Source organism: Euprymna scolopes, chromosome 46 (assembly GCF_053919585.1).
Source record: "Euprymna scolopes isolate OS-2025 chromosome 46, ASM5391958v1, whole genome shotgun sequence".
NCBI lineage: Eukaryota > Metazoa > Mollusca > Cephalopoda > Sepiida > Sepiolidae > Euprymna > Euprymna scolopes.
This window is the reverse complement of record NC_136527.1, coordinates 39,082,374-39,097,707: the sequence shown is the minus strand read 5'-3', so window position 1 is coordinate 39,097,707 and position 15,334 is coordinate 39,082,374.

The window sequence follows — 15,334 nt, the reverse complement described above, 5'->3', positions numbered from 1 at the left end:
CTTTCTTTTTTGTTACATGACCAATCCTTTGAACCACACACACACATGCTAGTCAAGTAAGTTACGATTTTCCATACACAAATTCAGAACATCTACTTATGAAAGCCCCACTTATAACAACTTCCTTTTAATCGATCACAGTTAATGTCCCCAAAATACAAAATTATTTAATTTTATGTCATCTTCACTTTTCAAAACGGAATTAAAATTAAAGGGTAAGTAATTATTGAAAAACAAAAATAATTTTTCAACATGTAAAAAAATGTTATTTGAACTATTGATCTCATCTTAATTGTTATTTTTACAATGTTTGCACAATAAATAACACTCAAGATGAGAACAGTAGTCTTAATAATCTAAATAATACAAAGAATCATTCCTCATCTAAAAATTCAGAACCGTAATATTGTAATTTGTTTAAAATCATGATTATTTTTTAATTTAGTCAAAGTAGTAAGGTTTGTTAAATGTATTTTTTAGAAAACTTAAAAATACAACATAAGTTTCTTTAATTATAAGAATTCTTTAAACAAACAAACAGAAAATTTGATAACTGGATTTCCAAATAGATTAACATGAAAACTCTTTGGTATACTTACGTGTGTAAACAGTTTCTAATAAATCGATCCCTCATGGGAGATCAATTTACTAGAACTTTGTATTAGAAACAGAGCACAACTTGAAAATTGTAAATATTGAATTTTTTTTTTATAATCTGGTTGATTAGTGACAAATACACAGGAGCATACCACTTCTATGCATGCGTCGAGCATTTTCTTTTTACTTTAAACTTTTTTTTTTCATTGTAAACTATAAAGAAGTTGTTATGGTCAATGTCTAGAATCCTTCCCCCCCCCAAAAAAAAACTTTCACGATTACCACTTTTGGAAGTTTTCGGGGCTGCTGAAAACGAATATATGCTTTAACAGTGGTGCAGAAAAATAATGTTCATGATATGAAAAATGTACTTTTTAAAAAAGTCGGGTATCACTTTTCATTATAGATTTAACGTAAAATGAGCACCCACTTTATGGCCACCTAGTGAGTGGAGCTAAAAATTTTTTTTTCTAATTTCATCTTTCATAAAAGAGCAGAAAAAAGATAAAACTCTGTATGCAGATGTGTGTCATTCCTTATGTTATCAGTGGTGACCATTTCTGTATGTGCAAACATATGCATATTTTTACACAGAGTACGTTTCTGATTAAGCAGTGTAATTCCTTATGTTATCAGTAGTGGCAAATTCTTTACATTGCAAAATATCCGAAAAACGACTTGTTTGCGACAAATATAATGGGATATTCGTTTTCAGCATACAAAAAAAAACTATAGAAATCGTCATGTTAAAGGTGATTGTAAACGTCGAAAGTAAGTAAAAATTTACCAAAACCACTTTCAGGCAGCCTAACTCCAACCCCAAAAATTATCACTGTGTGGCCTGAAAGTGGGTGCTAGTGACTTTATTGATCTGCACTATTTTTTTAAATAGTATTTTCAAGTTTAATTAAAGTTTTATGATATCTCTTTTTATTGAATTGTATGGTTAAAGTACTGAATAGGTACAAAACACCCTCCACTCTCCATGAGAAAGAATGGCTTTCTAAAAATATAACATTATTTCAGCATGGATCAATAAGTGCACTAGTACCGCTCATTTTACATTAAATTTATATAAGAAAAAAAGTGATTCCCACATTTGGGAAAAGTAATTTCTTCATATCATGAAATCTAATTCTCTGCGCCACTTTTGAATTATATATTCGTTTTCAGCACACCCGAAAAACTATAAAAGTTTTTATTGTAAAGATTTTTTTTTTGCTTTACGTCAGATTCTAGACATTGAACGTTGTTTTTTATGATTAAGTATTGAAATAAAAAATAAATTAATGATAATAATCCACTGAGAAAATTGAAAAAAAGATGAAAACAAAAACCATTAAACAAAAAACAACATTAGTTAAAAATATTTAAAATTTATAAAATAGAAGTTTTTTATGTTTAAGTCAATATTGAAACCAAAAAACAATTGACAGTGAAAAAATGTTCAACAATAAATCAACATTTTCATTAGGATTATTCGCTTAGTAAATGTAGTTATCTCCCTTACATTTTTAACGTATTCTACAAATGCGCAAAAATTGATATTTTGTATTGTGTTTGAAACATTTAAGCCTAGAGTAAATCTGGTGCTTGTGCAGTTTACTAAACACATTGAAAACGAAGATATTGAAAAAGAGCCATAGTTCTATACGGGGGAAAAATACACGTGAAATGTTTTTACGGCATCGTTAGAAACTTAAACTTAACTTGGGGGGGCAGGTAAGTACTTTTTGATGGACCGTCTTTTTTAAAATCTACCAAAAATCAGGTAATTATCCGATCACTACGAAATTTTCAGCGATTATTAAGAGAAGAATGAACTTTATAACAGTGTACTTATTTTTTATAAACGATATTTATATATATATTTTTTTTTTACTTACAACCTCCCCTTGTTTTGAGATGGTACAAATATGCTTAAAATAATCATCTGAAACTGAACAAAACATATCATGTTGTTGTAAGGGACGGGATTATAGATTTAAAAAAAATGGTTTGCATACCTTATTTTGACGTCTTCATATCAGAACTTCGATTGTGTTTAATTATCCCGCTTTTGAGTTTTGAAGTGTGAAATTCGGTGAATATGTTAAGTAAAATAATTAATTTAAGTTAAGCAAAACAAAAAAAAAATTTAATTTATACGAAAAAAGCCATTTTAAAATCTTTGATAAATGAATTAACAATTTTTTTTAGCGAGCCGAATAATACATGACCATTATTAAGCAGGGCATGCTTTGAAGAATCGATACAAAAAAATTCGATAAATATATTCGATAATATATTGTTCCCTTTGTGTTAAAAATAGCATCATTTTTTCGATCCCGTTTGAAAACGTTTGCTGCCTTTCGACTACGGTGGACCAAACGCGCTGAAATAATTTTTTTTTATTCTGCTTTAAATTGCCCCTCCCCCATTTTGGGAAGCCTGGTCCCCACACACATACACATTAAAACCAAACTCATACAAATGGTCACCCATCTGGTACTGGCCAGCCTCAGTGTTAATAATACATTGAAATTTTCGTTACTGAAAAATATTTTTTTTTGCCCGTTTGGTCTTCCATAGTTTGCTTTTTATCGAATACAAACGTAAACAGTGTCGATCTAGACTCCAGATCGACTCGAAGTAACTGGTTGCCTATATGAATAAGTGGAATTATTTGAAATCCAGGTACTTATAATATTTTTGCATATTCTCATAGAAAATCATCCTAAATCTTAGTTAGACAACAAATAAATAAATGAATTATTTCAAAAACCTTTTTTAAAAAATATTTATGTACGTTTTTTTGTGCAAGACAAAAAATGTCAATTGTTAACTTTTTTGGGAAAATTTAACATTTAAACTTTAATTAAAATAGTAGAAAAAGTTTTACATTATTCTGTTTTCTATATGATAAAATTCAGGGTTTTATCTTTCTGGAAAAAAAAAGTTACTCAGAAATAAATGGATTTTAATAAATGTAATTTCGTTATAAAAAACAACAACAACTTGATTTTTCGGCCATTTTTGGCGGTGCCTAGTTTTGATTAACACAAATTGTTGTGCGTATTTTTCCAACCATTTTTATTGAAATATCTTAAAAGAAAATATATTGTAGTAGGATATCAGACATTATACATATTTACTGAATATTACGAAATTAAAATTGAACATAATGAAGTAACATAAAATCCAACCATCTTATTTATTTTTGTGCGATTTATTTGGTAAATGGTGAGAAAATAGTAAAATAAATAAATTTATTTATTTTTAGTAATGAAAACTACATTTTTTTAAAAATATACAGAATAAATCTGTAAAATTTTTACAATAAATGAGAAACAATAAATTTTAAATAAATATTAACAGCATCTAATTTTACTTACCACGAGGTTAAACTTAGACAAGGTCAGTTTTTCATATAGGAAAAAACTGAAAGACCATTGGAGAAAAAAAATTAAAATTGCCTTAGTCTAGAATGATTTCCTTTTCATTGACTAACGTCAGAACTTTGAATTTTAAACAATGAAAAACAACTTTTAAATAAAAAAAAATTACAACCTCTTTTTTTAAGTAATTAAGTCAGCAATATTAACTTATAATAAAATTACATTGCGTCACATACAGGGGGTAATTTCGTGGTGGAGGTGCCTACTTTCGGTTTGTCTTCCCACGAGGTTAAACATTGAAAATCTACAGAAAAAAATTAAAACAGAAATATTTAAAAATTTTCTTTAAAATAATTAAGTCTATTTAAAATTTTTAAAAATACATGTAATTAGAATGTTGTGCAACTTATATATAAACAGAAAACTGAATGAATCCACGTGGAAATCACTGTGAATGTAAACAACAATTATTAATGAAAAAAGTGTCTTTATTTACTTAAGTTTTCAGTTAAATGTAGGCACCGCCAAAAATGGCCGAAAAATGAAGTTGTTTTTTTTTAAACGAAATTACATTTATTAAAAACCATGATTTCTGAGTAACTTTTTTTTTCCAGAAAGATAAAACCCTGAATTTTATCATATAGAAAGCTGAATAATGTAAAAGTTTTTCTACTATTTTTAATTAAATTTTAAATGTTAAAATTTCCCCAAAAGTTAACAATTGACATTTTTTGTCTTGCACAAAAAGCATATATAAATATTTAAAAAAAAAAAAAAAGAAGGTTTTTGGAAGAATTACGTTGTTTATTTTTAGTCTAACTAAGATTTAGGGTGATTTTCTATGAATATATGCAAAAATATTATAATATAAGTACCTGGATTTCAAATAATTCCACTTATTCATATAGGCAACCAGTTACTTCGCGTCCATATAGAGTCCAGATCGAGAATATTTACGTTTGTGTTTAATAAAAAGCAAACTATGGAAGACCAAACAGGCCAAAAAAAACTTATTTTTCAGTGACGAAAATTTCAATGTATTATTAACGCTGAGGCTGGCCAGTACCAGATGGGTGACCATTTGTATGAGTTTGGTTTTTAATGTGTATGTGTGGGGGTTAGGCTCCCAAAGAGGGGGGGGAAAGCAGAATATAAATTAAAATTGACCCAGTCTAGAAAGATTTCTCCGTCATTGAACGAGGAAGAACTGTAGTTTTTTTTTTACTACATAAGCAACCCCGAGGTGTGTGTGTGGGGGGGGGGGGGGAGTGGAATTCAAAGCAGAATAAAAATTAAACTAAACTACATAAGCAACCCTGAGGCTAGCCAGTACCAGATGGGTGACCATTTTGATGAGTTTGCTTTTTAATGTGTACGCGTGTGTGGGGGGGGGGGCTCAGGCTCCCCAAGATGGGGGAGGGAATTTAAAACAGAATAAAAACTAAACTACATAAGCAACCCTGAGGCTGGCCAGTACCAGATGGGTGACCATTTTGATGAGTTTGGTTTTTAATGTGTATGTGTGGGGGTTAGGCTCCCAAAAATGGGGGGGGGGTAAAGCAGAATAAAAATTAAAATTGAAATGAAATGCAATGAAAAGAGAAACGTCTCGTTTCTATGTGAGTGTTGACCAACATAAATTGTACTGATTCACGCTTGCACCGGTTTTGGCAGTCATGAAGATCCAACAAAATTATTTCAGCGCGTATGGTCCACCGTAGTCGAAAGGCGGCAAACGTTATCAAATGGGATCGAAAAACTGATGACATTTTTTAACACAAAGGGCACAATATTTATCGATTTTTTTTGTATCGATTCTTCAAAGAATTCCCTGTTTAATAATGGTCATGCATTATTCGGCTCGCTAAAAAAAATTATTAATTTATTTATCAAAGATTTAAAATGGCTTTTTTCGTATAAATATTTAAATTTTTTTTTTTTTTTTGCTTAGCTTAAATTAATTATTTTACTTAACATATTCACCGAATTTCACACTCCAAAAGTCAAAAGCGGAATAATTAAACACAATCAAAGTTCTGATATTCAGACGTCAAAATAAGGTATGTAAACAAGTGTTTTTTTTGTTGCTTTTTTTTTATCTATAATCCTGTCCCTTACAACAACGGAATATGTTTTGTTTAGTTTCAGATGATTATTTAAAGCATATTTGTTCCCACTTCAAAACAAGGGGGGGTTGTAAGCAAAATAAATATATATAAATATCGTTTATGAAAAATAAGTAGACTGTTATAAAGTTCATTCTTTTAATAATCGCTGAAAATTTCGTATTGATCGGATAATTACCTGATTTTTGGTAGATTTTTTTAAAAAGACGGTCCGTCAAAAATTACTTACCTGCCCCCCCCCAGTTTTCGCTTAATAAATGTAGTTATCTCCCTTACATTTTTAACGTATTCTACAAATGCGCAAAAATTGATACTAAATTCATGTAGTAATACTACTTACGTTTTTGTTTTATAATCTGCTTTCGATTAACTTTATCTGCTTTTATAAAGGAAACGATTTTTCAAATATGATTGCCTTTACAAACTCAAGTTAACATTCAAGATGATGAACGGAAGAGCAAGTTCGCAGAAAACAAAATTGAAGAGAGAGAAAAAAAAAAAGGAAACTATTTCGAAATAGAGCCGATTTATTTGGTGAATATCGCGGATAAAATTAATATTATTTTATTTAACATTTTAATATTTACATGAGAGAGAACAGATTACAAGTTTCATCTTTATTAATTCTCTAATTCGTTGCACGTGGAATTTAATGGCGGAAACTGATAGATTTTTAAAGCCACCTTTTCGTATTTTTATTTACTTATTATTTTTTATTTTTTTAGACTCTTCTTTTTTGTATTGTGTTTGAAACATTTAAGCCTAGAGTAAATCTGGTGCTTGTGCAGTTTACTAAACACATTGAAAACGAAGATATTGAAAAAGAGCCATAGTTCTATACGGGGGAAAAATACACGTGAAATGTTTTTACGGCATCGTTAGAAACTTAAACTTAACTTGAAAGATTAATATTAGTTTTTGTGGACTATTTCAGAGATAATTAATGAAGTAAAATCTTTAAATATTGATTAAAAAAAAAACACCTTGTTTGTGCAAAAAAAAATAATTTAGCCCCCCCCCCTCCGCAAATGCCAGTACAATCAATCAACACATCCGTAATTAAAAAAAAAATTGCTCATTATTAAAAATAAGGTACTCATGCAGGCACTTATTGATCCGTGCTGAAATATTAACGTTATTATTTTAAAAGCCATTCTTAGCACAGGGAGTGGAAGGTGTTTTGTACTTATTCTGTACTTTAACATTACAATTGAATAAAAAAAAAAAACAAGTGCATTACCACCAAAATTTTTATTGTTAACATCTACAATGTTTTTTTTATATATAAAAAGCAAATAGGTATTTGTTTCATTCTCTTTTCATGTGGATTAATGAAAACAACACAACTTTTACACTTGGTTTTACGCCGTTATCTACAATACAAGTCTGTCACCGCCAAGGGGCGTTACTCTACCGGTGTAACCTGAGATTAGTTCCTCATGCAACATCTTCCCCTTTTTAAGAACAACAACAAAGAATAAGAGATCCACTAACAAAAACACAAAATAACTAAAATACAAACAAACACAAAACAAAAAAACACATTGCTTTGTCCTTGTGACCTAGGCCTTCACTGGGCTGACTACCCTCCGGCCTAACTTGGATTACTCTGCCCTTTTTACTTGGACTCAATTAGTTCGTATAGTCTTTGAATCTAGCCGGATTCCTTATTAGTCTCCCTGAACGTGTCATCTTCATTCCTTCAGTATTTTGGTTTGCTGGGATGGTGTCGCCGGCCTCATTCCTTCTCTTCTATTACTTTCAAGCCGAGGTGTTTGCGAATTACAAACCCCTTCTTTACTTGGTGGTTCAGTTATTGGTGCCTCCTCGCTTGGTTTTTGGTATGACTGAGGGATCAATGATGGTGATGGGAGTGCTTCTGCTGGTTTTTGAAAATCCACCCTATTACGTCGGAGCAACTCCCCATCAACTTTGACATGGTATGACCTCTCATCCAGTCTCTGCCACATAACTGCCTTCGTCCACTCTCGCTGACCTTTTATGTCTGATTTATTACGTACCACATCTCCATGTTACACTGGCTGAAGTGGGTTTACTTTCCGGTTGAAAAAAATGCTTTTGCTTTCTGCTGTCCCACTTAACTGTTTTGCTTAGATTTTTGTGTAGTTCTGGTCTGAGTAGGTCCTCTTCAGTTGGAAGAAGTGTCTTTGTTCTTCTTGACATTAGCTTCTGTGCCGGTGATAAGTGACCCTTGGCTGGCGTATTCCTGTGCTCCAGCATCGCTAGGTATGGATCAGCCTTATCTTCCATTGATTCCCGGAAAAGGTTCTTTGCCATATTTACAGCAGATTGTACTTTTCCATTTGCCTTGCTATTGTAAGGACTGACAGGTGAATGTGCAAAACACCACTTTCTTGCAAAGGTGGAGAATTCTTGACTACTAAATCGTGATCCATTATCAGTGACCACCTGATCTGGTATCCCATGTCGTGCAAAATGGTGCTTAAGCTTAGTGATCACCGTTCTAGTTTGTGTAGTCGGGAGATGGTCAATTTCCCAGAAATTACTCATATAATCAATGGTGCAGCTAAAGTGATCTACTCCTACTTTTGCCCAGGGTATCTCCGGAATTTCATGAACCATTAAAGACTCTGCAGGATTGGCTACCTCATATTTCCAGCCGGTTGGGCATTTTGAGACAAAGTCTCTGATGCCACCATTCATATTTGGCCAGTACAAGCATTCTCTTGCTCTTCTGCAGCATCCTTCGACCCCTAGATGTGTGGAATGCAATTTTTCTTTTAACACTGCCCGCTGTGTTGTTGGTACTATTGCTCGGTTTCCTCTGAATATTAATCCATCTTGTACCGTCATTTCATTCCGCATGCTGAAATATAGTTTCACCTCTGGGTCAAGATGTACTTTGTCTTCTGGCCATCCTTCCACAATTACTTGCTGTAACATCTGCATACATCTGTCTTCTTTTGTGCCTGAGCGCAATTCGAGCAACCTTCTCTCTGTCACTAGAATATATTCTGTTTCCTGAACATCATCATCATCATTATCCTCGATACATTCATTGCTCACTCCATGAATGTATGCCCTTGATATGTCTGCTAGGAACATCTTCTTACCAGGATGGTATAAAACAATCACATTGTAAACTTGCAATCGCATTAACATATTTTGCAGTCGCTTTGGACATTTCCCCAGTTCCTTTTACATTATTGCTTCTAATGGTTTATGATGAGTCAGTACTGTAACCTGTTGACCAAATGTGTATTGGTGAAACCGTTCACATGCATAAACCACTGCCAATAGTTCTTTCTCAATCTGTGCATATCGGGTTTCTGTGTCTGTAAGTGCTCGGCTAATATATGCTAAGGGTTGACATTCTTGTAGCAATGCAGCCCCCATTCCTTTCTCACTTGCATCACATTGAACGACCAATGGTTTGTTGGGGTCATAGTATCTCAATACTGGTGCTTCACTCACCAACTTTTTGATTTTCTCAAAAGCTTCTTCATGGATCTGAGAACACGTCTAAGACACATCCACCTTTGTTAAGTTGCGAATTGGAGCCATCACGTCAGAGATGTGGGGCAGAAACTTTGCCAAATAATTCACAAATCGTCCCAATCGTTGCACTCCCTCAATGTCTGTTGCCTGCGGCATATTTTTTATTGCTGTAAATTCATTTTCTCAGCATTCAATCGCATCCCACGATCACGACATCTTTGCAACAGCCTTCTGAGTTTTCTATCATGGTCCTCTGTTGCTTCTTACATCGTTTTACCAATCCCGACCAGCAGAAGATCGTCTGCTTTGTTGATGATTCCTTTCAAATTGGCCACATTATTATATAGTTCTTTTTTTAAATATTTCCGGGGCTGGAGCAATTCCAAATGGTAAAACCTTCCATCGAAACCGACCATATGGAGTGGTAAAAGTGATCAACCGACTGCTGGCTTCATCTAACTTCAGGTGCCAAAATCTATCCCTTAAATCAAGAGTTGAGAAAACTTTGCTATCAGCTAGTTCTGGGAGGAGATCCTCCAGTACCGGTAACTGGAAATCTCCCGTTTAAGAGCCCTATTTAATGGTCTTGGGTCAATACATATCCATAACTTTCCATTTTTTTAATTACTAGTTATAAGGCACTTAGCCACGGTGTTGGCTCGTTCACTGGTTCAATAACCTTCTTTTTTACCAGTCTTTCTAATTCGGCTTTAACTTTTACCTTGATCGCAACTGGTATTCTTCGAGCCGCTGCAACATGTGGTGTTACGTTGGAGTTCACCTCCAGATGAACCTCTCCAGGTAACGTACCCAATTCTTCCTGGAATACATCCTGAAATTCGAATATGATGCTCTCCGGGTGCTGGCTGCTGTCTTTTTGAGATATGTTTGCAATCCTCTTAAATTTGTCATTGTTCACACAAATGAGTGCCATTTGCTGGATGGCATTTGCTCCAAGTAGTGGATGGAAGTCTTCCTTTACAATGACAAACTTCACTGCATACTTGAGTCCGGTTTTTGGGTTTATCATTTTTATCCGACGTTCTCCTAACAGTTTCATATGTGACTCGTTCCACATGACAAGGGTCTTATTAGACTGCTCAAGTGTTTTTCCCGCCACATGTTTCTTGTTCAGGATGTTCACTGAGGCTCCACCATCTAGCTGAAAAACAATCGGCTTTCTTTTGACCATCATTTCTGCCTTTATCACTTCAGGTCTGATGGAATTGATTCCTTCTTTCGTGGTCACACTGTCCACGTGTCCATAGTCTTAACCATCACTACTGCTATCGCTATTATCTTGTTTTCCAACAAACCGAATATGCTTTTTTCTTGATTTGTATCTTTTTGCAAAGTGGTGCTTTCCATTGCATTTGAAACACGTCTTCCTAAAAGCTAAACAAACCTATTTTCCGGGTTTATGTCACAATGCACACGTCCTGCACTCTCTGTTACTTTCTGTGGTTGTTAGCCTTCCCTTAGGTTTCAAGTCTACTCTGTTAACTCCCTCATGTCTCAGAATTCTAGACTGTAGCGTTGCATTTTCCGATAGTTTTCATATGTCTATGTATCTCTGTAAGTCCAACTGTCTCATTTTAAGCAGTTCCGCTCGGGTGTGGGGGTTGTGAACTCCAAGAATTATCTGGTCTCGTAGTATGGAAGAGACGCAATTCTCACATAAATTGCATGTCTTTATCAACGTACGGAGTGCCGCGATAAATGCTTCCACTCTTTCACCTTCTCCCTGTTTTCTTGTGTGTCTCATTAATTATTCCATTGTTCTCTCTTCTTCCATGGTCAGAAATTGAAACCCATATTATACTTTTAACGCTTCGTCTCCAAGTGTATGCAGCAACATCGCAGTTTGGTATGGTACTGGCTGTCTCGACAGATGCGTGATCATAGCATAGTTATTCCATTTTAATTTAAACAGCTTCCAGTTCGCTGACATTATTTACCAGACACAGGGGTTGTGGGGGTCGTATCCCCACCACTGGTTTATGTAGCTCTTCCATGTTAAGTTCGGAAACTTTTTTTTTCTTTTTTTCAATACAATCTTGTGTTTTCCGGCCGATTAAATTGGTTTAAACTTTTTTTTTCATATTATTTAAACGCAAATAAATCACAATTACCAGATAAAGCAAAACAAACTTTTTGTGCGTGTGCGTGTGCGTGTGTGTGTGTGTGTGTGTGTGTAATGTAACCCAATAAATCAAACATTACTTATCTTCGTTTATTTTTCTTACAATCCATTTTCCATTTTGTATTCTTCCTTGGAACTCTGTTCATCAGACCGCTGCCAACATGTTTCATTATCTTTACAGGCAGATTCCCATTAATGTTAACAACACAACGCGTACACTTGGTTTACTGGCATCTTATTTTATTCTTACGCCGTTATCTACAATACAGGTCTGTCACTGCCAAGGGACGTTACTCTAGCAGTGTAACCTGAGATTAGTTCCTCATGCAACAACTGAAACTCAACCATAAACTGAAGCTCAGTCGAACACTTTCGATGAAAATAACGATACAGCAGAGACAAACTCATAACATCTCTTCTGTAAGATTGAGGTTGCAGGGAAGAGAAAAGGACATCTCCTACGAGGCTACGACGTCTATTTTGAACTCTATCAAGGCAGGACAAGTCCTTCCTAGCAGCTCCTGCCCGGATGTGGCAAGAGTATTCCATCCTTGGACGTACCTGGCTCTTATATAGATAGATAATGCATCTACTAGATCGATAGAAGGATCCCACCATTTTTCCAGTGGCTTTGGCAACAGATTTGATGTACGTGTTCCATTTAAGATCAGGAGTAAAGGTCAAGCCCAGAAGCTTGTCAAAACATGAGGCCTCCCCAAGACGAGAGCCATTCATTTCAATTGATGCCAGATGGAGATCAGAAAGTTGATCATATAAAGATAGAAGCTTGGTTTTAGATGCAATAAAAGTAACCAGCCACTCCTTTCCCCATTGTAAAGTTCAAAATCGATTCAATTAAAAGTAGTTTAAACAGTTAAGTTCCAAAATTAACTTTTAAACCGTCTTTTCAATTAAACATTTTTTTAAATTAATTTTTAATTTCAATTAAAAAAAATATTTTTTTAAAAATATAAATAATTACAGCAATTGGTGCAAGTCTATAAATGTGCCACAAGTAATCTCTTTTACTATAAAAATCTGAAAAAAATCATAATGTACGTTCTGTTTACTGCATGAAAATGTCATATTCCAAAAATCACGTAAGTCGATCAAGTAGTTGTTTTTTTTTTATTCAAGAAAATCAAATATTATCGGACGATTCATCGAAGAAAAAGCCAAGCACCATGTTGTTTGAGAGATAACGCAACTAACGATCCCTGGCAGAAAGATGGGTCAACAAGGGCAATACATGCAGTCCATCGAACATTTCATCAATCAAGTATTTTTTTTGTTAAGAAAATCAAATTTCACGATTTTTAGCGATAATAAATAGACTTCTTTTAATAAAGAGAATGTGGAAAACACTAGTTTTTTTTTCGTTCGTCTGAAAACAGACTTTAATAAGCGAAATACTTCTTTTTTTTAAAGAAAAAAACAAATTTTACGATTTTTAGGGATAAGAGAATGTGTCTTTTAATAAAGATAATACGGAGGGCAGACCATCGACTATTTTTAGTTTTTTTTTTTTTAATGTCGAAAACTCTTTTTGGGTTTGTATTACCGTACACATAGATTCGAAAAAGTTGTCAAAAAAAAACAAATATATAATAAATAAATGTTATCAAAGGCAAGATAAGTTACTTTTCTACCTAACTGGATAATTTTCTAGCGTTTTTATTTAATGTAACATGTTTATTCAGCTCGAAAAACATACAGTGTTTACCGATGTATTGGAAAATTTAAAATGGCGCCCGACTCTCTCTTTCACACGGTAAGTTTGGGAAAAGGGGTTATAAATAAAAAAAAAACTAGACAAAATACAGTTAGAAAGTCGCTCAATATGTTTCCGTGACATAGGCTGACATATATTCGGTGGATTTTTAACAGTATTTTGTATATTTTTTATTTTTAACTAATTTTCCCAAACATACCGTGTTCAACAGAGAAGCCGGCGCAATTTTAAATTTTCCAATACATCGGTAAATACCGTATGTGTTTCGAACTGAATAAACATGTTACATTGAATAAAAACACTAAAAAAATATTCAGTTAAGTAGAAAAGTAACTTATCTTGCCTTTGATAACATTTATTTGTTTTTTGACAACTTTTTCAAATCTATGTGTATAGTAATACAAACTCAAAGACACATTCTCTTTATCAAAAGAAGTCAATTTATTTATTTATTATCCCTAGAAATCGTAAAAATTGATTTTCTTAAAAAAAATTAAAAATAATAACAAGTACTTTATTAATAAAATATTCGATGGTTTGCATCTACTGCCATGGCTAAAAATCGTAAAATTTGATTTTCTTAAAAAAAAAAAAAAAAGTACTTGATTGATAAAATATTCGATGGTCTGCATGTACTGCCCTTGTTGACCCATATTTCCGCCAGGGGTCGTTAGTTGCGTGATCTCAATTAAAAAAGTATATTTTTTCAAAATATAAATAATTACAATAATTATAAAAGTTGTTTTCTTTTTTCTTTTCTTTTTTTTTAAATAGTTGTCTATTTTGCATGTATTATGTCCTTTAAACAGTTATCTCCCTTGGCTGGACATTTTTCTTCTAGAGTTTCCTCTGACTCAACACCAGCAGATTGAACGGTGTTTCGTCTAGCCGCACGTTTCTCTGTCTTTTATCTTCTGTTGTCCTTCGCCGTTTTAAGCCATTTCCGGTAAGAAACATTATATATCTCCTTCTTAAAGACACTTTTTAATAATTTTAACGTTTGTTTTAATTATTTCATCTTAACTACGAACTTTGTTTATTTTCTTTACCCACATGTCCGACCCCCTTACTTCTAGTTGTGTTGTTCATTTCCTTACGCATACGACTCCCCATTCAGCCTTTTATAACTTCTTGATTCTTATCTTTTCTCTTTGTGTTGTTTTTTGTTTGTTTGTTGGTTTGTTTGTTTCTTTCAGTTTATTACCGAATTTACTTCATTATGCGTGTGTTAATAAAAATGATTAAAAATATAAACAAATCGAACATACTAGGGGAGATAATAACTTCCGGTGAATGCCGGAAAAATATTCAGTAAATAAAACGTCGTTTAGTAAATCGTTATTTGTATTTTAAATTTTAAACTAAATATTTTATCGTGGTTTATTTTTTGTTTGTTGTTTTCTGCGAACTTCTTCAATTTTGTTTTCTGCGAACTTGCTCTTCCGTTCGTCATCTTGAATGTTAAGTTGAGTTTGTAAAGTCAATCACATTTAAAAAATCGTTTCCTTTATAAAAGCAGATAAAGTTAATCGAAAGCAGATTATAAAACAAAAACGTAAGTATTACTACATGAATTTAGTATCGATTTTTACTCATTTGCAGAATACGTTAAAAATGTAAGTGGCACACAGAAGTATTTTTCATGATATGAGGAAATTACTTTTTCAAAAAGTGGGAATCAGTTTTCTATATAAATTTAATGTAAAATAAGCACCCACTTTCTGGCCACATTGTGATAATTTTTTTATTTGTTTTGTTGGCCTGTCTGAAAGCCGTTTTGGTAAATTGTTATTTACTTACCACCTTGACAATCCCCTTTACATGACAACTATACGTTTTCAGGTATGCTGAAAACGAATATCAAATTTAAATTTTCTGC